The 27,129-nt window shown below is 41.1% G+C and overlaps 1 long non-coding RNA gene across 1 annotated transcript; it reads left to right on the top strand.

Moving 5' to 3' along the window:
- The first annotated feature begins 21,496 nt into the window (after positions 1 to 21,496).
- LOC148846160 (uncharacterized) lies at positions 21,497 to 23,299 on the top strand. The gene is made up of 3 exons (XR_016102601.1): positions 21,497 to 21,841; positions 21,930 to 21,998; positions 22,084 to 23,299. It is a non-coding gene; the product is annotated as an uncharacterized LOC148846160 (long non-coding RNA).
- The last annotated feature ends 3,830 nt before the right edge of the window (positions 23,300 to 27,129 follow it).

Raw genomic sequence — 27,129 nt, 5'->3', positions numbered from 1 at the left:
TTCAAAGTTTAGATCTAATAAGACTCTCTCCCTCTTGGGAGATTACATTCGAATTCGGACTCTAGACTCATGCATCCGAGTTGGGCTTCTCTGCTACTTGGGCTGCTTCCAGGTTCTTCTGCGAGTTGGGCTTCAGCTGTTAAATGGGCCTGGCTGCGAACTTGCCCCGACTTCGGGCCCAGTTTCGTACTTGATGCACACCGAGTCAGTCAAAACCCAAAACACAAAAGTTGTGGGCCTTTCTTTCTTCTTTCTAATGCTTCTTGAATTGCCAAATTCGGGTCCAGAATTGTGAGTTAGGCCCAGATCATTGACTGTCGCCGAAACTGTGCAAAATCACCCGAATTTGCCTGTTTCCTTCCAATTGCCTTCTTTATTGCCCTGAATCGAACTACAAGAGTAATGAGTGCATTTAAGTGCTAGGTGTTAGACAGTTTATGTATGCCCTTAGCTTCAATCTGATTTGATGTACTTTTGTTATTTAGTGGAAATAAATAAAGTGCATGTTTGATTCATGTTGTTTGGTTTAATTCTGTGTAAAACCATAAAACTGGACATTTATAGAGACTCGTGTTAGTTTTAAATGTTCACAGCCATTGGATAAGTCTGGGGAGATTTATCCTGCCAAGGCTGATACTGGTGTGCCACCAAGTGTTGGGATGGCCTGTCTCAGCCACCAGGGTAAGACCCGAGGCACATGCAGTATGGGATTACTTGAATCCTTGAACCGGACCAGATTTCCAGTCTTGCCGTGGACCTTGGAGATAGATGGGCAAAACTGGAAAGTTACACCTGACCCCTAGACTCGATTACGACACTTCACTAGATGTTGGATCAGGCTGCCTTTGATATGCCAATCAGTGAGATCCTTAGCGGGGGTCAAAACCTGGGTATGTTGGGGCAGTTTGAGAATTCATCTAAGTGGGTGGTCATAGTGACAGAATCAGCCACTTTGTCGGACAAAGGGTAATGATCGGGAATGCACTCTCTCTGATGGAAACCAAACTGCCAGTAGTTGATTTTAATCGTTGGAATTTTGTTTTGCAAAATTAATATATTTATATATATATGTACGGTTTCAAATTGTTTGCAAATGGTTTTAATTCCCGGGATCCATGTGAGAGGAGAGTGCGGCACTGTTCCTTGCAGCCGAGGGAGAGGTCCTCTCTTGTCGGGCAGTGCTTGATCATTAAGGGCTGAGAGGTTAAGTGTAAGACCATCGAGGATAATACCTGATGGGCTAATCTTGCACCTGCCCACAGTCCCTGGGTTTTTATAAGATGGCTTGGCCCAGGGACCACTTAATGTAAGTGTTGGGCCCATAGGGTCCATATGATGGACTCAAGGGGTTCATTGAGTTTTTCAGTGAATTCGGCTGGGCCTTGTATTAAAGGTTGGGCCGAACCCATGTGGCTGGTGTGTAGATCAATGCTTGGGTCCCACGCCATACAGAGAAGCCAAACTGGGCAGCAAATTGGAAAGTAATTAGACACTAAACACTTAATGGGCCAGAAGCCCATTTCGAGGTGGGCTGATATGATCACCCATCCTTGGGGTGAATCTGAGATTAATGTTAGTAAAAGGATTGGGCCTTTAGCCTTATCCACTCTTGGAGACCAAATTCAAATTAGATTTGAATATAGTAAGTAACCTCCTGATAAGATCAGGAGCAAGCTAACTTTATCTGCAGATAGGATTAAGATTATCCCCTATCCAAATACTGATTTGGATTGGGATAACTCCTAATTAGGAGGTTTCTTAATCAAGAAGAAAGGAGGAGAAACCCTAACCAAAAAGGAGAGAAATACAACAGATTTCAAATCAATAAAAATTGCAAGAAAGGTTCCTGTGAATTGAGATCAGATCTCATACTCCAGAAAAAGAAAGAAGAAGCAGTTCAGCTTTTTCGCCTTTGGAGTTCTCCTCCTGCTGCCGCCATCTGTTTTTGCAAGATTAGATCTTTGCAGAAAAGAAAGTCAAGAAATTTGTTCTTTACATTAGTCTTGCAAGAAAGACTGAAATAGATTCAGTGTTTAGTGCTTCCAGAGGATACTTGCGAAGGATCCAGTGTGTAGGACGCACCCTGCTGGTTCTGTTCCATCCACAGCTGTGTCATCTTCAGCAGGAACGGATCTTGGAGCATTCTTTGGGCGTGAACACCAACTTTGGGAGATAGTGCTTCTCTGGATCAGGTATATTCCTCCCATTTGTCTTTTGGTACAGATCTGGTTTGATTATGGTTCAAGTAGGATCCTTGAATATTGTATTCTAAATTTAGGGAATATGATTCCCAGTTGGGAGAAGGTAGGAAATTTTTGGAAATTCGCCCACCCATTTCGCAACCTTTATGGCGTCCATTAGATGGATCCTACCATTCTATCAGTGGTATCAGAGCCACAGGTTCGAATCTTGAACCAAAAGAAAATCAGATCTGACCCTGCGCAGATGGATAGAAGGTGTTCTTTCAAGATTTGCGCAGATTGTTTTCTTTTTTCAAGAAACTGTTTCTTGTTAAGGGTGATTGATCTGAAATTAATTTTTATTAAATCCAAAATTTATTTAGAATTTTTCTTTATTTATTTTCATTTAATGGACTGTTCGAACCTGGAGATCGCAGTGCAGATTTGGCGCAGATAGTCTGCGCACCCTTTTTCTTTCTGTTTATTTATTTCATTTAATTCGGTTTGTAAATATTTTTTTTATTTTTAGACTGAATGTATAGGATTTGATCAAGAATGTAATTAATAGAAATAGGATTTCTGTTATTTTTCTTGATTAAAGAAGAAGGAAGAAGAAGGCGGCGCTGAAGATTTGCAGTTGGAGAAATCGCTTTCTGCGATTTGAAGTTTGTGAAACTACAACCCTTGTGATTAACCTCTGTTTTGCAGGTGGTGCAAACAGTCCATAGTTTGATTTGTGATTGTTTGAAATCAAAATTATTAATTTCAGATCTTTCATGAATTAATTCTTGAATTGAAAATCAGCTTTGGATCCTCTCGAACTAGATTGGACCGAATCTGGGGTTCGATAGGGACTATTTTTCAGTCTGTAATTCTCACACTTGCTGTTCCAAATCTGATGTTCAATTACAGGGATTAATGCGGCCCACCTGTAAAGCCCAGTTTTAAAGGGTTAAAACTGCAAAAGGCCCATTACTGTGAGATAAGCTATATGGGCCGAACTGCTATCTGCGATTCAGCACATACACCTAGTAGTAATTAATTGTTAATGACTTAGATTTTAAATGGGCTATTCAATGGGCTTTACAACAGTTAATTGATTGGATCAATTCCTCCTTTACATGTGATGTTTGGATGTTTGATGTGCTGCGACCATGGGCCATAAGTACTTGGCCCATGAAGACTCGTTAGTGACTCTTGCGCACACCATGGCTGAATGCACATCATTGCCATGGTGTCCTTCAAGGTCATTGGATGACCCCTCTTTGCTTGGTGGGCCCCACAACCCTGAAAAGGGATGCGTATGGAATCCCTAGCCGATTAAGGCCCACCAGAAATCTGACTTTATGAAAGTCCTTGGGAGCCACTCTAGTTTGACCTAAATTAAAACTAGGGCGTATTTTTGTTCCCTCCAGCAAATATGAGTGCATGTGATAGGGAGACCCATATGATGGACTCTCTAAAGGCCTTCCGTCATTAGCACAATGATGGGTCCTTCAGTAATGAGGAAACGCACCATAAAATTGGGCTATCCATTTGCTGTTGGATCTATTAGAGTGTTTCATAAGATGATAGGGGCATCATAGACCGATGTGGGAGGGGCTTCACCAGAAAATGGGAACTCTCTCATGGTACCTTGGCGTAACCTGAATATGATGGGTGTGCACTCACTGGACAGAAAGGTTTACTTGAAAATGGCTCTGAACCTTGTTTGACAGAGGCCAAAAGGAAACTCATTTGATGAGTGGATATGATCCGTCACAGAAAGGTGGTGGGGTTATGCAGCTGAAACAGTTGGCTTCACGCACCCCATGTGATTTCCCACATTTCTAGAGACATTTCGTCGTCTCCGTCACTGAGAAAGGAGGGAAATCTCAGAGATGAACAAATGGGAATGCAACATAGATATGTAGGTAACATGAATCAAACTAAGGTTGTGGACTAATGATTTTGCTATTTTATCAGAAAATGGCAAACGGTCAATTTGCAAAGCTTCTAGACGATAACAAGCTTAAGGGCCCAAACTATGCCGACTGGTACAGAAATCTTATGCTGGTCCTAACTTCCGAAAAGTTAGACAAGGTGGTGAAAAATCCTGCCCCGGAACGTCCGGGTGATAGGGCTTATGAGGCCCGTAGGAGGGACTACCAAGAGTGGGAGGATAAGAACTCCCTAGCCCACTGCTTTGTCATTGCCTCATTAGACAACTCAATACAGAGGCAGTTTGATCAGATCGAACTAGCCAAGGACATATTGGACAGTCTAAGAACAATGTATGAAGAGCAGAACCGTTCTACTCGACAGAAGGTCCTGAAATTGTTCATGACCGCGCAGATGACCAAAGGGCAGAAAGTTCATGACCATTGTCTTCAGATAATGGGATACATTAACGAACTTGAAGCTCTTGGATCCGGGCTAGATCTTGGCACGCAAGTGGATGCCATCCTCAATTCTTTACCCTCTTCCTTCAATGCGTTCACAATGAACTACAATATGAATAAGCTGAATGTCAACGTCCAGGAACTCAGCAATATGTTGTAGAGAGCCGAGGATCTACTCAAGAAGGATGAGCCTGTGGTTATGCTTGCTGAAGCTAACAAATCGGGCAAGAAAAAGAGAAAGGCAAAGAAGCCTGCCAAACCTAAGAAGCAGAAGAAGAACAAGGCATCTGATGTCTGTCAATTCTGCAAGCAGACCGGCCACTGGAAGAGGAATTGTCCTGCCTACCTGGAATCTAAGAAAGGTAACAACGAAACTTGTGTCATAGAAACTAACATGTTAGTTACTTTTGTGTCCTGGTGTGTTGACTCCGGGGCTTCAACTCATGCGTGTAACTCACTGCAGGGTTCAAAGTTAGCAGAAGGTTGAGTGAAGGTGAAGTGACACTGTTCTTGGGAACAACTGCAAGTGTTGTAGCGGCGGCAATAGGAACCATAGAATTAGTTTTTAAAGAAGGAATACTTGTACTTAAAGATTGTCTTTATGTATAGAACTTGAGAAGAAATTTAATTTCTATTTCAAAACTGTGTGCTGATGGATATACTATTTATTTTAGTAATATGATTACTGTTAAACGGAATAATAAATTCATCGCATGCGGGAAACTAGAGAATGGTCTCTATGTTCTACATTCTTCTCTAGAAACTAACTTAACCGAAACTACGTCGGTCGAAAATCCCAAGAAAAGGAACCGTGATACAGTAAGTCCCACGTGCCTCTGGCATTACCGACTTAGCCATATCGGTATTGACCAAATCACAAGGCTGGTAAAGGATGGTCCTTTGGATTTTCTAACCGTAGAAAATCTTCTCACTTGTGAAACTTTCCTTCAAGGTAAGATGTCTAAGCGGCCATTTGACGGTAAGCCTGAAAGATCTGAAGGCACACTTGACCTGATACATACTGATGTATGTGGTCCCCTGAGTGTTAGGACATGGAATCAACACGTGTACTTCATCACCTTTACAAATGATTTTTCACGATATGGTTACGTGTACCTAATGAGACATAAGTCTGAATCATTTGAAAAGTTCAAAGAGTTTAGACAGGAAGTCGAGAAACAGTTAGGGAGAGAAATTAAGGCCCTTCGATCAGATCGAGGTGGTGAGTATCTCTCTGAGGAATTCAGGGACTACTTAGGGGATAATGGGATAGTGTCACAACTAGCTCCTCCTGCTACACCTCAACTCAACGGTGTTTCAGAGAGGAGGAATAGGACCTTGTTGGACATGGTCTGGTCACTTCTCGTACGCTCACAATTACCCACATCCTTTTGGGGATACGCATTAGAGACTGCTATCTACGTGCTGAATCGGGTTCCAACCAAATCAGTTTCGAAAACTTCATATGAACTTTGGACCAGAAGGAAGCCAAGTGTAAGACACTTGAAGATTTGGGGTTGTCTGGCACACGTTAAAAGAACAAGTGCGGACAAGTTGGAATCTAAAACCAGCCGTTGCCTGTTTATAGGCTACCCAAGGGATTCAGAAGGTTATCTATTCTATGACCCGAGTGAGCAGAAAGTGTTCTGCAGTCGAAACACCCAATTCTTAGAATCCGATTACATCCTGGACACCCATCGTTAGGAAATAGTTCTTGATGAGGAGAGCTCAGGAGCAGTGGGAGATGTCCCACAAATTCCAGGTAATGACCAACCTAGAAGAACCACCCGGGTATCCAGACCACCAGTCCGATATGGTTATGACCAGGATAGTTACCTGGTGGAAACCTTGACTAGTGAAGAGGATCCCGTGACTTACGCGGAAGCTATGTTAGACATAGACTCCCAGAAGTGGGTGGAGGCCATGAGAGCTGAAATGGACTCAATGGAGACCAATGCAGTCTGGACTCTAGTGGATCCGCCCTCCGGGGTAAAAGCAATTGGTTGCAAATGGATCTACAAGAGGAAGAAGGGCCCCGATGGCAGGATTGAGACCTTTAAAGATCGTTTGGTGGCGAAAGGGTATACTCAGAAAGAAGGCATCGACTATGAGGAAACCTTTTCGCCCGTGGCCATGCTTAAATCCATTAGGATCCTGCTAGCTGTAGCAGCGTACCATGACTATGAGATTTGGCAAATGGATGTCAAAACCGTGTTCCTGAATGGAGATCTTAGTGAAGATATCTACATGCAACAGCCGCAAGGCTTCATTGCTGCTGGTTAGGAACACATGGTATGTAAACTTAATAGATCCATATATGGACTTAAGCAGGCTTCTAGGAGTTGGAACATCTATTTTGATTTTGTAGTCAAAACGTTTGACTTTAAGCAGAATTCGGATGAGCCCTGTGTTTATAGGAAGTCCAGTGGGGATAAGATCCATGATGTAGGAATGTTGATTTCGGTCAAGGTATGGCTATCACAACAGTTCTCCATGAAAGATCTTGGAGAAGCTTCATACATACAGGGTCTTCGACTCTATAGAGATAGATCGAAGCGGATAATTGGATTATCCCAGGCTGCTTATATTGACAAAATTGTCAAGAGGTACAGCATGGAGAACTCCAAGAAAGGAAACATTCCTTTCAGGCACGGAGTCACTCTCTCCAAGAAGATGTCTCCCAAGACTTTTGAGGAGATTGAGAGCATGAGAGACGTTCCCTATGCCTCAGCCATAGGGAGCATCATGTATGCCATGCTGTGCACTCGCCCGGACATTGCTCAGGCGGTGAGTGTGGTAAGCAGATTCCAGGCAAACCCAGGGCAGGAGCATTTGACTGCTGTGAAGAACATACTCAAATACCTTCGAAGGACAAAAGAGTTTTGTCTAGTATTCGATGGTAGTTCACTGCAAGTTCTAGGGTATACCGATGCCGATTTCTAATCGGATCCAGATGATAGAAAGTCTACATCTGGGTATGTTTTCATGATAGGATCGTGTGTTGTTTGCTGGAAAAGCAGCAAACAGGGGTCCACAGCAGACTCCACAACCGAGGCTGAGTACATTGCCGCAAGTGAAGCTGCCAAGGAAGCCGTGTGGATGAAGAAGTTCATACACGAATTGGGAGCGATTCCATCCAGCACATCTCCCATCCCGTTGTTGTGTGACAACAATGGAGCGATCGCCCAGGCTAAAAAGCCTCGGGCTCACTCGAAGTCAAAGCACATCGAGAGAAAGTACCATGTACTGCGGGAGATCGTTGGTAGAGGGGACGTCCTGATTCAGAAGGTAGCATCAGCGGATAATGTGGCAGACCCATTGACTAAGCCATTGACACAGAAAGTGTTTGAGAAACACGTGGAAAGTAAGGGACTCTGGCTTGTACCAGATTGGACCTAAGTGCAAGTGGGAGCTGTTAGACAGTTTATGTATGCCCTTAGCTTCAATCTGATTTGATGTACTTTTGTTATTTAGTGGAAATAAATAAAGTGCATGTTTGATTCATGTTGTTTGGTTTAATTCTGTGTAAAACCCTAAAACTGGACATTTATAGAGACTCGTGTTAGTTTTAAATGTTCACAGCCATTGGATAAGTCTGGGGAGATTTATCCTGCCAAGGCTGATACTGGTGTGCCACCAAGTGTTGGGATGGCCTGTCTCAGCCACCAGGGTAAGACCCGAGGCACATGCAGTATGGGATTAATTGAATCCTTGAACCAGACCAGATTTTCAGTCTTGCCCTGGACCTTGGAGATAGATGGGCAAAACTGGAAAGTTACACCTGACCCCTAGACTCAATTATGACACTTCACTAGGTGTTGGATCAGGCTACCTTTGATATGCCAATCAGTGAGATCCTTAGCGGTGATCAAAACCTGGGTATGTTGGGGCAGTTTGAGAATTCATCTGAGTGGGTGGTCATAGTGACAAAATCAGCCACTTTGTCGAACAAAGGGTAATGATCGGGAATGCACTCTCTCTGATGGAAACCAAACTGTCGGCAGTTGATTTCAATCGTTGGAATTTTGTTTTGCAAAATTAATATATTTATATATATATGTACGGTTTCAAATTGTTTGCAAATGGTTGTAATTCCTGGGATCCATGTGAGAGGAGAGTGCGGCACTGTTCCTTGCAGCCGAGGGAGAGGTCCTCTCTTGTCGGGCAGTGCTTGATCATTAAGGGCTGAGAGGTTAAGTGTAAGACCATTGAGGATAATACCTGATGGGCTAATCTTGCACCTGCCCACAGTCCCTGGGTTTTTATAAGATGGCTTGGCCCAGGGACCACTTAATGTAAGTGTTGGGCCCATAGGGTCCATATGATGGACTCAAGGGGTTCATTGAGTTTTTTAATGAATTCGGATGGGCCTTGTATTAAAGGCTGGGCCGAACCCATGTGGCTGGTGTGTAGATCAATGCTTGGGTCCCACGCCATACAAAGAAGCCCAACTGGGCAGCAGATTGGAAAGTAATTAGACAATGAACACTTAATCGGCCAGAAGCCCATTTCGAGGTGGGCTGATATGATCACCCATCCTTGGGGCGAATCTGAGATTAATGTTAGTAAAAGGATTGGGCCTTTAGCCTTATCCACTCTTGGAGACCAAATTCAAATTAGATTTGAATCTGGTAACCTCCAGATAAGATCAGAAGCAAGCTAACTTTATCTGCAGATAGGATTAAGATTATCCCCTATCCAAATACTGATTTGGATTGGGATAACTCCTAATTAGGAGGTTTCTTAATCAAGAAGAAAGGAGGAGAAACCCTAACCAAAAAGGAGAGAAATATAACAGATTTTGAATCAAGAAAAATCGCAAGAAAGGTTCCTGCGAATTGAGATCAGATCTCATACTCCAGAAAAAGAAAGAAGAAGCAGTTCAGCTTTTTTGCCTTTGGAGTTCTCCTCCTGCCGCCGCCATCTGTTTTTGCAAGATTAGATCTTTGCAGAAAAGAAAGTCAAGAAATCTGTTCTTGACATCCGTCTTGCAAGAAAGACTGAAATAGATTCAGTGTTTAGTGCTTCCAGAGGATATTTGCGAAGGATCCAGTGTGTAGGACGCACCCTGCTGGTTCTGTTCCATCCACAGCTGTGTCATCTTCAGCAGGAACGAATCTTGGAGCATTCTTTGGGCGTGAATACCAACTTTGGGAGATAGTGCTTCTCCGGATCAGGTATATTCCTCCCATTTGTCTTTTGGTACAGATCTGGTTTGATTATGGTTCAAGTAGGATCTTTGAATATTGTATTCTAAATTTAGGGAATATGATTCCCAGTTGGGAGAAGGTAGGAAATTTTTGGAAATTCGCCCACCCATTCCGCAACCTTTATGGCATCCATTAGATGGATCCTACCATTCTATCACTAAGGTAGTATAAAAGGATGAAAATTAGTGGACAAAAATAGGGTTCTTTTCAGTCTTATCAAATCGCCCCACACTTAAACTTTGCCCGTCCTCAGGCAAGGCAAAAATCTCAAGTAACACAAGAGAGACTAACTATTGTTTTTCAATCTTTATTTTTCTCTACATGAGGCCTGGTTCATTGCATGCTTTAATTCAGAATTGGTAACCTTCCCTCTTCATATCTCTTTCTCCCCTTCTTCTTGTCCAAGAGTGATTGCAAATCACCATTCCCCATGGTCCCAGGTTAAATCGATAGTCTGGGAGACAAGCCTTCCTAGCTGAAACATCCTTGGCTGAATGGGTACTCATTGCTTTAACAAACCAATTCAGCTAGATGCAATTACTTTTCTTTGAATCAAAACAAGGTGTGCTTATTGCCATAAGCTTGCTATGTATCACATCTCCACCACTTAGTATGAATTCCTAGGATCTGAAGGTGAGAATGGGGTTGGGGTTCTAGGGTGAGTGCATTTTATGCACCATCTCACCCTTGCCTTCATTTCAAGATGTGAGTGCATTTTATGCTCCATCTCACACTTGTTTTGTTTCTATATGCGAGTGTATTTTATGCTCCATCTCACATTAATCACGATTTTATTTTCAATTTTTTTCTTTTTTTTTCTTTTTTTTTTTTGCATAAGAATCACAAGGTTTCGCCGCCTGATCCACGAATTTATTGATCATGGTCTCAATATGCCTAACACAGCAAGTTCTAGAATAATCAAACCATGTTTGACAAATAATTATGTGAAAATCAATCAAACCCTTATGCATCTTGCCTATTGATCGAATAAAATCATGAGGTACCATATGCAGCCAAAAAAGATTCAGTTAGTCATGCTTGCATCCTATCTTATCTATTCAGCCTCAGCACATGATTCCTGATAAGTTGAAATCGTTCAAGGATAAGTTTCCGGGAGCAGAATTTTAAAAGGGTAAGGTATCCCAAATTTCCATCAGATTTCCCTAATCCCCCCACACTTAAGTTATACATTGTCCCCAATGTATGTGATTATGCATAAAGTAGAAGGATTTGGGGGTACTTCCCTGTTTGCCTTGTGAGGTTCTTGCTAAACACAAAAAATCAAAAACAAAATAACAAAATTAACTAAACACAATGGGTTACTTCCCACAAGAGCAATTGTTTAACGTCGTTATGCTCGACGTCCTCCTATTGCTCCTTTAATCCAAAGAATACTGTGGAATGTCCAACGAGATGTTTATTGTAGAGGGGACATTTGCATCCTCATGGAACAACTTTAATCGATGTCCATTCACCTTGAAGATCTTACTTGTGTCGAGACTTTTGATCTCTACTGCACCATAGAGAAAAACATTAGTCACAATAAACGGACCCATCCACTTGGAACGCAACTTACTTGGCATGACTTGAAGTCGAGAATTATACAATAAGACCTTTTGTCCAATTTTGAATTGTTTTCTTAAGAGTGCATTGTCATGGAACGATTTGGTCTTTTCCTTGTAGATTCTTGAATTATCGTATTCCTCTAACCTCAACTCTTCCAATTCTTGCAACTGGAACTTCCTTTCCTTCCCTGCTTCTTCCATGTTCATGTTGCATTGCTTGATTGCCCAATAGGCCCTATGTTCAATTTCCACCGGCAAGTGGCAAGATTTGCCGAAAGTTAACCTGTAAGGGGACATACCTATTGGGGTCTTGTAAGCTGTCCGATATGCCCAGAGAGCATCATCTAGACGTATGTTCCAATCCTTCCTGGATTCACCGTCTTTTCCAAGATGGACTTTACCACTCTATTGGAAATTTCAGCTTGCCCGTTAGTCTAGGGATGATAAGTAGTGGCAATTCGGTGATGCACCCCATATCTTCTCAACAAGGCTTCAACTGTTCTATTGCAAAAATGGGTCCCTTGATCGCTTATGATGGCTCGAGGAATGCCAAACCTACTGAAAATGTTAGATTTTATAAACCCTACAACACATTTAGAATCATCAGTTTTGGTGGCTTTGGCTTCCACTCATTTTGAGACATAATCGACTGCCAAAAGTATGTAAGAAAAACCACAAGAGGGGGGGAAGGGTCCCATGAAATCAATGCCCCAAACATTAAATATTTCACATATAAGAATGGGGGTTTGGGGCATCTCATTCCTGCGAGATAGTGTACTTGTTTGTTGACATCTTTCACAGTTTTTGCAAAACAAGTAGGTATTTCTAAATAGGGTGGCCCAATACAGCCCACTATCCAAGACTTTTCGAGCAGTCCTCTTTGGCCCAAAATGGCCCCCACAAGCATAATTATGACAAAACCTTAGAATCGACATTTGCTCCTCCTCAGGGACACATCTCCTAATCATTTGGTTAGAACAAAATTTCCATAGGTAGGGTTCGTCCCATACATAATATTTCACCTCATACCTGATTTTATTCTTTATGGATCTGCTAAGGTCATTAGGCAAAATTCCAGTGACCAAGTAATTCACAATGCCAGCATACCATGGAGTCATACCTCTCACGTGGAACAACTGCTCATAAGGAAACAACTCACAGATGGGAGAGGAGTCCTTATCTTTCACCATCCTACTTAGGTGATCAGCCACGGAATTTTCAGCTCCCCTTCGATCCTTGATTTCTAGATCGAACTCTTGGAGCAAGAGTATCCACCTTATCAGCCTCGGTTTCGACTCCTTTGCTAGTAGGTATCTCAAAGCTACATGGTAAAAAAAAAACAATCACTTTAGAGCCAAGCAAATATGACCTAAATTTGTCTAAAGCAAACACAATAGCTAATAGCTCTTTTTCAGTGGTTGTGTAATTGCTCTGTGTAGCATTCAATGTTTTGGAAGTATAGTGAATGACATGGCTCTTCCCATTTATTCGCTGCCCTAGAACAGCCCCTATTGCATAATTGCTTGCATCAGTCATGATCTCAAAGGGTAAGTTCCAATCGGGTGGTTGAATGATGAGTGCAATGGTTAATAAATTTTTAAGCTTATTAAATGCTTCCTTGCACTCATCATCAAAATCGAAAGGCACATCTTTTTGCAGCAAATTGGACAATGGCAGGGCAATTTTTGAAAAATCTTTGATGAACCTGCAATAGAAACCTGCATGTCCAAGAAAAGAACGAACCTCCCTAACATTTGTAGGGTAAGGTAAACTCACAATCAAATCAATTTTTGCCTTGTCAACTTCTATTCCTCTAGCTGAAACTACATGTCCCAACACAATACCCTCCTTCACCATAAAATGACATTTTTCATAGTTTAAGACAAGATTTGTTTCCACACACCTATTCAGAATTTTACTTAAACTATTCAAGCAGTCATCAAACGAATCACCATAAATAGTAAAATCATCCATGAACACTTCAATGCATTTTTCAATAAAATCAGAAAATATGCTCATCATGCATCTTTAAAAAGTGCCCAGAGCGTTACACAAACCAGAGGGCATTCATCTGTAGGCAAAAGTGCCAAATGGACAAGTGAATGTCATTTTTTCTTAGTCCTCCTGCGCAATAACAATCTGATAATACCTAGAGAATCCATCGAGAAAACAGAAGAAAGCCTTACCTGCCAGCCTCTCTAGCATATGATCAATGAAGGATAGGGGAAAATGGTCCTTTCAAGTGACCAATTTGAGTTTTTGAAAATCTATTACCATTCGCCAGCCACCTTGTACCCTCATGGGAATTAGTTTATTATTTTTATTTTTTACTACAGTCATCCCAGTTTTCTTAGGCACAACATGAATAGGACTTACCCATTTGCTGTCTGAAATTGGATAAATTATCCCTTCATCTAATAGTTTAAGCACCTCTTTCATTACTACCTCTTTCATTATCGGGTTGAGTTTCCTTTGTAGTTCTCTAATCAGTTTGGCATCATCTTCCAAAAGGATCCTATGCATGCAAATTGAGGGGCTGACCCCTTTTATGTTGGCTAGGGTCCAGCTAATCGCCTTCTTATGGTCCTTTAGGACTTTGATGAGTCTCTCCTCTTGCTCCTCAGTCAACCCTTTTGCAATGATCATAGGCAATGTCTCTTTTTCGCCCAAGTAGACATATTTTAGGTGATCAGGTAGGGTCTTTAGATCCAGTTCCGGAGCTTGTAAAATAGAGGGCAGCAGCCTTGTGTGAGAAACTTTCGATTGAACATCAGAAGTACTTACCTCCTATTCAGGTTCCGGAGTATCATAGGATGCATCAATCTCCCCCTCCCTGTCTGATTATGCCTTATATTCTAGCTCATCGTCCATGTCCTCCTCTCCAAAGACTTCCTGCACAATCGAATCGATAGTATCAATAGAACAGATCGAATGACACTCACTAGGATATTTCATTGCATCAAAAATATTAAATTTTACAATCTCTCCGTCAAACTCGATGGAGAGGGTACCCTCGTCCACATCTATTTTGGTCTTGGCCATTTTCATGAATGGCCGACCTAGTAGAAGTGGGGCTGAACTCGTGGTTGTGTCTTCTTCCATCTCCAGGATGTAAAAATCAGATGGAAAGATCAAATCATTAACCTGCACTAATACATCCTCAACAATCCCTTCTGGGTATGCATTAGAATGATCAACCAATTGAATAACAACTCTAGTCTCGTTTTAAGGACCTAGTCTCAATGCACAATAAATCGAGTATGGCATGACATTAATAGATGCACCTAAGTCCAGCATGGCACGCTCGATTCGTTTATTGCCAATCACACAAGGTAGGACAAACATACCTAGATCAACACACTTTTCTAGTAGGGTCCTCTTAATTACGGCTGAAACGTTCTCTCCCACTCTTACCTTTTCATCAATTCGCAGCCTCCTCTTGTTAGTGCATAACTCTTTCAAAAATTTTGCATATTTAGGGATTTGTTTTATTGCATCTAGCAAGGGAATGTTGATCTCCACCTTCCTAAAGGTTTCTAACACTTCTTGTTCATATTCCTCTCTCTTTGAACTTGCCAACATGCTAGGAAAAGGTGGTACAACATTAGTAACCTTAGGGAGAGGGGGGTCCGATTTTACCTCAATGGGGCTGTTGTTTGACCCTTGTCCTTCCTCTTCCTTGGCTGCCTTCGATGGTGAACTTGGTTGGGACTGCAACTCTCTTCCACTCCTCAACACCACCGCACTTGCATTCTCTTTTGGATTAACTACCATTTGTGAGGGTATTTTCCCGGAGTTCTGCGCCTCCAACTTGCTGATGGAAGTGGCAAGTTGGCTAATCTGGTTCCCCAAATTCTGAATGCTAGCTCTTGTTTCCTGCTGAAATTGTTGAGTATTAGTAGCAAGAGCCTTAACTATATCATCCAAAGACATACCTGAATTCGGGGGTTGGCCTTGCGTTGTGATGGGTGTTGAAAACTGGGGCTGTCGACTGAAATACTAGGGATGATATTTCTGTTGTCCTCCTTGGTTCTCGTAGCTTAGATTTGGATGATCTCTCCACCCCAGATTGTAATGATTGGAGTAAGGATCATACTTTCGTTGGGACTGGCCCGGGAATCCTTCCACGGCATTGACTTGCTACATCGGGCCATCTTGTAGTGGACACATGTCCATAGGATGTCCAGGGATCGAACAGATACCACACACCCTAGCAGTTTGTAATTGTCCTACTGTGAGCTGCTTAACCAAAGCAGTTAAATCAGAAATCTGGTTTTCTAAATTTGCATGGCTTACCTCGTTAACCCTTCTAATGGTACCTTCTGTCCTTGTTCCAAATTGATGAGAATTTTTGGCCATATTGGAGATTAATTCCATGGCTGCTTCAGGTGTCTTGTTCACTAGAGCTCCTCCACTGGCTGCATCGACCATACTTCTATCCATGGGCTGAAGCCCTTCATAGAAGTATTGGATTAACAATTGTTCAGGAATTTGGTGGTGGGGACAACTAGCAACAGGTTGCTTAAACCTTTCCCAATATTCATATAATGTCTCACCACCAAACTGCTGAACTCCACATAATTCTTTTCTTATATTCATAGCCTGGGACGCAGGAAAATATTTATAAAAAATATCCTATTCATTTCATCCCATGGGCGTACTGAACCGGGAGGGAGAATGTACAACCAATCCTTTGCTTTATCTCTTAAAGTAAATGGAAAGGCTATGAGTTTTACTTGGTCCTCATTCATACCATGGGGTTTCATGCTTGAACAGACGACATGAAATTCCTTTAGATGTTTGTGAGGGTCCTCACCTGGGAAACCATGAAACAGAGGCAATAGTTGAATCAAACCAGATTTGAGTTCAAAGGCTACCTCAAGAGTGGGGTACATGATGCATAAGGGCTGTTGGTTCATAATCGGTGCGGCCAACTCCCTCAATGTCCTCTCTCTGTCAGCCATTTTTTCTCCTTCTTCGAAGATGGGAAAATCACAAGTGGGCAATTCGCAATCTGAGTTCACCCTTTTTGGTGAACGATCCTTCCTTTGCTTCGCCTCCTTCCTCAAACGATGGGTGGTCCTCTCAATCTCGGGGTTGTACTGAAGTTCACCTCATTGAGAAGCATGAGTCATAAACAAGAAGGTTAGCAAAAGATGGTAATAGCTAAGAAATTAACGTTGCTCCCTGGCAACGACGCCAAAATTTTGACGGGTTTGTCGAATCCCTCAAAATTAGTACTAATCCCACAATAAAATATTTGTAGTAAAAGTGGTACTAGGTCAAATCCCACAGGGAGCAATTCAGTAATCTCTTAGCCAAATGGATAAAGTAATTGTGTGGGAAAATTTAATAACTAAAATTAGAAGAATAACAAACTAAGCAAACAAGATAAAAATCAGTCTTACTAAATTCTGGTTCAAGGGTTCGGGTTGAATCGATTGGCCATCGATCCTAGGTATAATTCAGCATTCTTGCAATTCAAGCATTTAACCTTAGATTTACTAGGATAGCCATAATAAACCTTGTGTTTTCCTAATTTAGTTGACCAAACCCAGCATTCGATCAACACTTATCACCACTCAACTGGGTACGCTAGCGTTCCATGTTAAACAATGATAGCATTAAGATTTGTGAAAACAGTTAAACCAAAATAACAATAATTGAGATAACTGCAATTATTGAATTTTGTTCCATCGATTCCTTTAGGTTGAACAATGATAAAACATGGTCAAAGGTTGTCACGAACAATTGACTCAAAAAGATATCAACCTAATTGCTACTTGTACCATTATTCGTGACAATTACGGATCACCGAAATCATGGATAGCAATAGGAAAATCAACATTAATTCAGTTTGTCAAAGTAATTAACATCAACATCCAATAAAAATATGCACAAGAATCAATGAATACTTGAATTAGAAAGCAAGAAAATAAAGTAACTACAGAACCTCACAATGACACAATTGAACCTCCCCCCTTGAACCAGAAAAAGAAGCTTAGCTACTCATGATCTGTGCAATCTCCATGCCTTTCTTCTCCATAGCCAAACTGCTTCCTTGAGCTTCTTGGCCTCTTGATGATCTCTTGGATCTTGGAATGAGTGATTGCCAAAGGAGAGGGCTGTTTTCCAACTCCTTCTAGGAGATCATCTTATCTTTATGGAGTCTTGATCCTATCCTATCTATTATCTAATCCCCAACCTTCTTATCCTTATAGGATTACATTCAAAGTTTAGATCTAATAAGACTCTCTCCCTCATGGGAGATTACATTCGAATTCGGACTCTAGACTCTTGCGTCCGAGTTGGGCTTCTCTGCTACTTGGGCTGCTTCCAAGTTCTTCTGCGAGTTGGGCTTCAGCTGTTAAATGGGCCTGACTGCAAACTTGCTCTGACTTCGGGCCCAGTTTCGTACTTGATGCGGACCTAATCAGTCAAAACCTAAAACACAAAAGTTGTGGGCCTTTCTTTTTTCTTTCTAATGCTTCTTGAATTGCCCAATTCGGAGTCCGGAATTGTGAGTTAGGCCCAGATCATTGACTGTCGCCGAAACTGTACAAAATCACCCGAATTTGCCTGTTTCCTTCCAATTGCCTTCTTTATTGCCCTGAATCGAACTACAAGAGTAATGAGTGCATTTAAGTGCTAAGGCAGTATAAAAGGATGAAAATTAGGGGACAAAAATAGGGTTCTTTTCAATCTTATCAGCCAGCCAAGAACTGTGTAAGCCAAGACAAGGGAGATTTCTACCATTAGATGGGCCGACTTCCTCTAAACAATTATTACCCTCCATTAAAGCACCTCCAGCTTTGGAACTTAAACCCTTACCTTTTCATTTAAAATATATATTTTTGGGAGACAGTTCCACCTTACCTGTAATTATCTCTTCTGAATTGATAGGTCTTCAAGAGGAAAAACTTGTGAGGGTGCTCAAGCAACACATATCGGCCATATGATGGAGCATCGCAAATATAAAGGGGATCAACCCGTTGGTATGCACACACAAAATTTTGACAGAGGAAGGCTGCAGTCCCAAGGCACAACCACAAAGGAGGCTGAATACTAAAATGCAACAGGTAGTGAAGGCAGAAATTCTGAAATGGCTCGAAGCAGGTATTATATATCCAATTTCAGATTCATCATGAGTAACCCTCGTTGAAGTCATACCAAAGAAAGGTGGGATTATCGTAATTATAAAAGAAAATAATGAATCAACTCCCACAAGAACAATAACTGGCTGGAGGGTGTGCATAGATTATTGAAAACTAAATGAGGCCACTAGGAAAGATCACTTCCCTTTGCCATTTATTGACCAAATGATAGAGAGACTTGCAGGGCACGAATATTATTACTTCCTAGACGGCTACTCTGGGTACCTTCAAGTACCCATTGCACTGGTAGATCAAGAAAAAACTACTTTTACTTGCCCATATGGAACCTTTGCATTTAGGAGAATGCCATTTGGACTGTGCAATGCACCTGCTACTTTCCGACGGTGTATGATGTCATTATTTGGTGACTTCATCGGTGACTTCATGGAAATCTTCATGGACGATTTCTCTATTTATGGATCATCATTCGATGAATACTTTCTTAATTTGGAAAAAGGTACTTCAGAGGTGTGAGGAATCTAACATTGTTTTGAACTAGGAAAAATGCCACTTCATGGTTAGGGAAGGAATTGTTTTAGGGCATAAGTGTCCTCCCGGAGCATCGAGGTTGATAAAGCTAAAATAGAACTGATTGAAAAGCTACCTCCACCTCAGTCAGTAAAAGATGTTAGGGGTTTTCTCGGGCACGCTGGTTTTTATAAGCGATTCATCAAAGATTTCTCAAAAATCGCCAGGCCCCTAACAAATTTTCCAGTCAAGGATGTACCCTTTGATTTCAATGATGAATGTTTGCATGCATTCAACACTCTTACGGAGAAATTGGTTCAAGCGCCAATTGTATCAGCTCTTGTATGGGAACTGCCCTTCGAAATAATGTGTGATGCAAGCAATGATACCTTAGGTGCAGTTTTAGGGCAAAGAAAAGATAAGAAGTTTCATACCATTTACTATGCAAGTAGGACCATGAATGAAGCACAAAAAAATTACTCTACTATAGAAAAGGAACTACTTGCAATAGTATTTGATGTTGAAGAATTCAGATCTTATTTGCTCTTATCTAAAGTTATCATATTCACTGACCATGCGGCCTTGAGATATCTGCTTGTTAAGAAAGATGCGAAACCTAGGCTGCTACGATGGATCTTGCTATTGCAAGAATTTGATTTAGAAATTAATGACAAGAAGGGTAGTGAAAATACAGTAACTGACCATTTATCAAGGCTAGAAGGAAAGTATGTTGAAAATATTGATAATTCAGCCTTACATGATGAATTCCTAGATGAGCAACTATATACGATTAATGGCAATAATGAACCATGGTTTGCTGATTTGGCTAACTTTTTGGCATGGAAGGTAGTACCACTTCACTTGACATATCAGCAGAGGAAGAAATTCTTCTCTGATGTAAAGCGTTATCTATGGGATGAGCCTTACTTGTATAAGATCTGCAGGGACGAACTGATAAGGAGTATAAAATTTTGCCATGACAGAGATGCTGGAGGTCACCATGGAACATCAAGAACTGCTTCAAAAATCCTCCAAAGCGGTTTTTATTGGCCATCACTCTTCAAGGATGTCTACACATATGTAAGTGCTTGCAATCATTGCTAGAGGACAGGTAATATCTCCCGACGAAACGAGATGCCCTTAAACAACATTCTTGTTTGCGAAATATTTGATGTATGGGACATCGATTTCATGGGACCTTTCCCAAAATCTGTTAATAATTCTTATATACTTGTGGTTGTGGATTATGTGAGCAAATGGGTGGAAGCATGTGCATACCCCACTAATGATGCTCGATTTGTCATTAAATTCATAAAAAAATTCATATTCACTCATTGTGGAACACCTCGAGCTATCATAAGTGATGGGGGGAAGCATTTCTGTAACAAACAATTCGAACAACTATTAAACAAATATGGTGTTACACATAGAATTGCAACCCCCTACCACCCCCAAACTAGCGGCCAAGTAGAAATCTCTAATAGAGAATTAAAACAGATTTTGGAAAAAACGGTTACCACTTCTAGGAGGGATTGGTCTTTAAGACTAGATGATGCACTTTGGGCCTATCGTACGACATTCAAAACTCCAATCGGTATGTCCCCTTATCAATTGAGTCTTTAGCAAAGCATGCCATCTACCTGTTGAGCTGGAACATAAAGCTTATTGGGCTACAAAATTTCTAAATTTCGATTTAAGAAATGTAGGTGATCAAAGGAAGATCCAGCTCAATGAATTAGAGAAATGGAGAAATCAAGCATACGAGAATGCCTGGATTTACAAAGAAAAAACCAAGGCATGGCATGACTCCCGTATTGCAAGAAAGGAATTTAGGAAAGGTGACAAAGTTTTGCTCTTTAATTCTCATCTCAGGCTATTCCTAGGGAAGTTGAAGTCCAGGTGGAATAGACCCTTTGAAGTGGCTAGGGTATTCCCTCATGGAGCAATTGAACTACGTAATGATGATGGGAGTACATTCAAGGTAAATGGACAGCGGTTGAAACATTATATTGTAGGAGAGCAACCCATCCACCATAGGTCTATTCTCTCCTTGAAACCGCCATGAAAGAAAGGTAAAAGTCAAGCTCACAACTTAAAAAGAGCGCTTGTGGGAGGCAATTCATTAAGTTTAGTTGTTTGTTTTGTTCAGTTTTTTTTTTCTTTCTTTCTTATGAGTGTTTTTTTTTTCATATCTCAAATCTGAATTTCATTTGTCTAGATAATTAGGGAAGGTTGTGGTTCTAATACTTATTTTGTTAAATCCCCATGGAAATGATATTTTATACTACTTGATAACTAGTACACTTGCTAGGGTTATATATTTATAGCTATCACCTAGGACTCCGAGGTTCCCTATTGTATGGTATTTTAGGGTTCAAGGTTGCGAGTCCCTCCACTTTGCATATCTTTACGCGCTATTCGGGGGTTTTTAGGAGCAGATAAGGACAAACCCATTGAGGGTCATGCTGACAACTAGGGTGACAGTCCATCTCCTCCTTCGTCTGCTACTTCATCGCACTTACCAAAGAATGTGAAGACAAAGCACAAGGGAAAATGACCATCTTTAGAGGAGGGGGAGAGTAATCATGACCCCATCGCAAAGAAGCCAAGATCCGCGAGGGTGCCTCACTCTGTTTAGCCTCCAGTTGTTCCACAGCTTGTTAACTCAAATGTGGCTTCATTGCAAGCGCGGGAGTGCCAGATCAAGGCTAGACAAGAATCTCCAGCATCACCGCCTGTGGAGAAGGCTGCGCTGATCATGGAGCCGGTAGAATTGGTGGTCGTGGTGCCCTCCAATAGAGTCACCTGCATTCGTTTCTCAAGCAGGTGAATGAAGAGGATGGCTCCCCCCAGCCGAAGTGGGGTCCTGCAGACAGTGATTCGGTATGTAATTTGCTCCTCTTATTTCACTATCATTTTTACTACTTTTATTATGAATAACTAAGTCATGCTCGGTCTGTTGTTTTTGTAGTCTGTGGAAAGCAATGACATTCCGCTAGGCATTAATGTCCCGGTTGCCCCTCCTAAAAGGGCGGATTTGGTAAGTAAAAACCTTTTCTTTTTTGAGACGTCTGTTTTACTGCTATTGCGATCACGCGTTGTTACCGTAACTAACTCCTGTATAGTCTTTTATTTTGAAGCATGTGGAAGCCAAAGAAGTTCAGTCTGGTGCGGAGGCTTTAGGAGTTTCTGTGATGAGCAAAAAGATATGTATGGATTTATTTTATTAATGTGATTCCATTTTGCAGTTAGGCTTATCGCGTTGACTGTTTGTATTTTTGTCTCATCACAGGTCCCATTCGATGTTGACTCTTCCACCATGCTGGTTTCGCCTATTATCAGGTGACTAGTGGAGATCATCACAGCCCCCAAATCAAGTTCATGAGGCTGCTGAATCTGCTGAAACTACTGGCATTGGTGATGCTGTCCCGGGTGCTGTGGCATAGAGAAAGGACTCCCTGGGGACAGAGCCAGAGTTAGCGGTTTGTCACAAAGAGGCCTCTGTGCCTTCTGCCGCTGTTGAGGACGAGACCCCCATCGACCCAGAGACCCAGGTTGAGGAGGAAACCAAAGTTCCCATTGAACCAGAGACCTCCATCGAAGAAGGAGCTGGGGCTCCCGCAGACCCGGAGGTCCAGCTTGGGGACAGAGGTGTACGATCAAGAGCAGTGTCACCTGCGGAAGAGTTGTCGTATGAAGAGGAACTTACATAAATCCGGCGAGAGCTCTGGGAGTACTACGATAAGAATTAAGTCACCCCCTTGGGCCATGAAATTGTGGACCTTGTCCAAGTCCAGGGACATTGCAGAAACGATAAGTACTCTGTCTCTCACTCGGTGGCGGGGTTTGCTTCGACTGTCATTTGGGTAGGATGGTTACCGTCGACAAACCTTCACCGGTGGTTGTAGGGCCAGCTCTGAATACAATTGCGACCATGATGGACCACATAATGAACCGGCTCACGGAAGAGCTCTCATGGTTGGACTTTGGTCAATGACTGGAAGCGAGTTGTTATGTTGGCCCATGCGTTTTGGAAGGCTGGTCTTAAAGTGTTGCAATCAGTTTTATTTCGCTCATTGAAGGATGCACGCCTTCGTCAAAAAGTGGTTAAAGTCAGTCTTGCAAAGGCTACTAAGAAGCTGGAGGCCCTCATGGACGAGTGTGGGCAGCAACAGAAGGTAGTGGCAGAGTATGAAGCAGAGCTGAAGTACCTGGATAGCTTCGAAGAGTGCGGACAGGCCCTAGAAAACATCATAGGTATGAGGAAAGAGTGGGCCAATGCATGAGTACTTGTAACTATTGTAAATTATTTTGGACTGTAATGGAATATGAATTTTTCCTTAAGCGCATTGAACAAATACTGAAGAGAACGTGAATTTTTGCTTTATGTTGTTGTCTCCAATACTTCGGTTATTTCGTATCGAGGTGACTTTATCGCAATGTCCCCTGGCCATCGACCTTTGTGTAGTGCTATTAGTCTCTAGAGTATATCAGAGTCAACCATTTTGGAGAATTTTTCTTAGTATTTTAAGTGTTGCTTGCTTGCACAAAATTGTTTAATATGACTTTGTCATATGGGAAGCTGGTGCGAATTCCAGCTGTGAAAGGGAGTGTTTCTATGAAAAAATGAGCACAGGAGAGAACCTCCTATTTGCTAAACCTAAATAAGCACCTTTCCTGTGAAATAAATCTCTCTTTGAAGCCCTAGGCGCCTTCCCCTCATCTCTTTATCTCCTAGCTGCCCCCCAGCTCTGCAAATCCCCACCTTTCACTACAACCTCTCTCGAATCTCAACCATCCAAACCTTAGCAGCCCCCCATACCCTTAGATCTCTCCCTAGACAGCATCCTAGCCTTACAACTCACTCTTTAAACCTCAACCAATCACCTTAGGGAGCCACATCACACCAACCAATCACATTTCTCCAGCTCTACGCACTCAAATCTTCTCCCTCCATTCTAAGCACCCAAATTTCAGCCCTATATAATATTGAATGCCCTTTCCATCTCTTCTAAGCCTTAGGATCACCTTAGAACAATCCTAACCCTCCATTCTCAACCCTAGGATGCCCATATTTCTGCAGAAACCCAGTTTCAGCCCCTCTCTTTCTCTTTAATCCCAAACCTATCATTCATTCTCTATAAAAATGACCCAAGGGGTCCTGAGAAGGGGTTGGATTCTCCCCCCAGGTAAGATGGAAAGTTATTCTTGAAAAGTTCAAGGGTAGAGGAAGAGGAGAACACCTAGGAAAGAGGAGGGGTTCCTGCTTGTAGTTCGCCTAGCCACTACTGCCACCTCTGGATTTGAATCCTAACCAGTTTCCCATAGTTTTAGATTTACCTTTTACGCGCATTTTTATTTTTTGTTCTTTAATTTTTTTTTTTTCATTTATGCTATTTATTTTTATCAAATTTAATTTTTGTCTTCCTTTCTACATATCTGAAATTCAGTCAGGTAAGACAGAAGGCCCAATTCGAGGATTCGAGGGTCAAAGAATAGATCCGGAGACTACTACTTCTAACCAAGTTGTAGATTTTTATTTAGTTTATTTATTTATGTTATTTATTTATTTTTCTGCAATTTTTACTTTCAACATTGTTAGAATTTTATTTTAATGGATTCTAGTTTAGTTAATTAAATTTCGTGTTTCTACAATCTCAAGTCTTATTATTTTGTCCAGATTGAAGTACGTAACAATTTTCCTCTCGCTTCCCTATGGATACAACCCCTTTCTCACCACTAACTACATTTTGTAGTTGTTGTCGGAGAAGCAATGGAGAAAAAAATTTTATTTGCTTTGTTCAGATTTGTTTCATTATTTTTATTATTTTTGTTTGATTACTTGATCTGTAGTCTCATTTTAATTCTTGTTTCTCTTGATTTTGTAGGATGTAATAGCAAAAGGTGGGGGTACCGGAGCGTTGCTGGATTGCTGAAGAAAAAAGAAGTGAAGAGAAATTGGGATTGTGATTCAGGTGTAGCCGTCCCAATTTAATCCTGTTTTTTTTTTTGAATTCTTTATGGTAAAGTAGTATTTTTGAATTCTTAGTTAATTATTTTTATTTCTTTATAGATCCAATTTATTTTTTTAGGATTATTTTTTTTTCTTTTCTTTTGTTTCATCCTTAGGTCTAATTAGTTATTTAATTGAGTAATTAATTTTCAATTAGGGAATTATTCAAAATTTAGAATTTTAGTTTAAATTTCAAAATTTGAATTTGAATTTGAATTTAAATTTCAAATTTTGAATTTTAAAAAGAAAATTAATATTTTAACATTTTTTGCATTTGCATTCCAACATTTATGGTTTGATATGTTCAAGATCATGCATCATATAGGATTATTTAATTGCTGAAATCATCTTGTTAGTTGTTAATGTTTAGGTTTTTTCATTTTTTTTAATTGCTCTCTTTACTAAATTAATTTGTTTTATTATTTTATTGCTGAATTGCATATTAGATATAACTGTTCATGCATTGTAATTAGTTGCATTTATTTTGTTTATTGTGTTTTTTCCGTTAACCCATTTAAGGGCCATCCAATTTAAATAAGATAAGGTGGGGATTTCATCACCCTTCCTTAGCCCAAAAACAACAACCCTTTCATGTATAGTTCACCCTAAACCTTAATTGAAAATTTGGATAACAAGGTCCTTTAGGAAGTCCCACACATTTGGTTCAAAAGTGTGCTGAATTTTAGGGAAGCTTGTAATTACTTTCCATAACCTGGTGTCTAATGAAAGAGGTTTACCGAATAAGCAAAGCGAGTTTTGTGGTTACTTAATTAGGTCCTTGTGAGAGCAAGGGGAGCCTCCCGCATCCCCACCTCTTACCTGGCTAACCAAAGGAAGTAGTGTAATTCCAAGTGAACCTAAGAGGATTCACATTGGTTGAACCACTAGTTTAGGAAACCTTAATTTAGCCCCTAGGTCGTGTTTTTTACTTATTCGTGCTTAGTTAAAAAAAAAATTAAAACAAAATAATATGAATTCAATGGCCGGAGTTTATGAAATGAGAAACTACTTCCAACCTAAGCCACGGATAGATTGGAGCCATGTGTCTCAACAACTGGATAAGATTAATGGGATAGCCCAAAGACTTGATCAAGTCCTTGCATTTGGTCAACAAATTGGCCCATACCCAACCTTGTCATCCTACCCAACATGTTCCATCCCTGGCCCATCAAGTTGATGATTGTCCAATGGCAGTCTAGTTTCTGTCATTTATCCAAGAACAGGTTCAGGCAGCCTAGAGTTTCTCGAGGCCCAATAATGACCCATTTTCAAATACTTACAACCCTGGGTGGAGAAATCACCCCAACTTTTCTTGGAGGACACATCAACCAAACACACAGTCCCACGAGTACCATCCATCTAACTCAATGGCCCAGCAATTTTAGAGGCTACAAGTGCAGAGCCAATTCTAGTAGACTCACAGTAGAAACCGGTCGGTCCAACCTTATCATGTTTACACACAACCTCCTCAAACCAGTACAGTTGATGACAAATTCATGCAGCTTCAACAACTGATTCTAACTCAGTAGTAGTCCATCGCTAGATTAGAGAGCCAAATAGGACAACTAGCCAAAGCCAATGTGAGGAGAGAAGTAGGACAATTACTGAGTCAACTGGTTGCAAATCCTAGAAATCAGCCACTGGGTTTTGAAAAAGAAATTTAGAGGACCCGTATGAGAAAAAGAAATTTGAAAACATCAGCGAGGAAGAAAATGAGCAAGAAGACCATAAGTTGGGGTGGGGGGAAGAAAAAAGAAAGGAAAATTTAGAAGAAGCTATAGTGAACCGACTTGTAGTTCCCTTTCCAACCGCACTCACAGTTGAGCCGTTGCGAAAGACAAAAGAGACTTGCAACGAGGAGATCGGGGAGTTATTCAAGCAAGTCCATATTAGCATTCCTCTCCTCAATGTGATACAACATGTCTCGGCCTACACCAAGTTCTTGAAATATTTGTGTACTCAAAAGAGAGAGCCACGATCAGCCCAACAATAAGTGATGCTCTCGATAGACCAACACCCCTGAAAAATGAAAGACCCTAGTGCTCCTCTAATAAGTTGTGTCATCTCTATTATTTATGAAAGGTACAGGACTAGTGAGTTAAAACCTACCCCGGTAATTCTGCAACTCGTTGATCGGTCAGTTAAGACTCCTCGAGGT

Source organism: Nelumbo lutea, chromosome 7, assembly GCF_056320005.1.
Source record: "Nelumbo lutea isolate HS-2025 chromosome 7, American lotus-T2T, whole genome shotgun sequence".
NCBI classification, from domain to species: Eukaryota; Viridiplantae; Streptophyta; class Magnoliopsida; order Proteales; family Nelumbonaceae; genus Nelumbo; species Nelumbo lutea.
The sequence above is the reverse complement of the archived record's forward strand: the minus strand, read 5'-3'. Positions and strand labels throughout refer to the sequence as shown.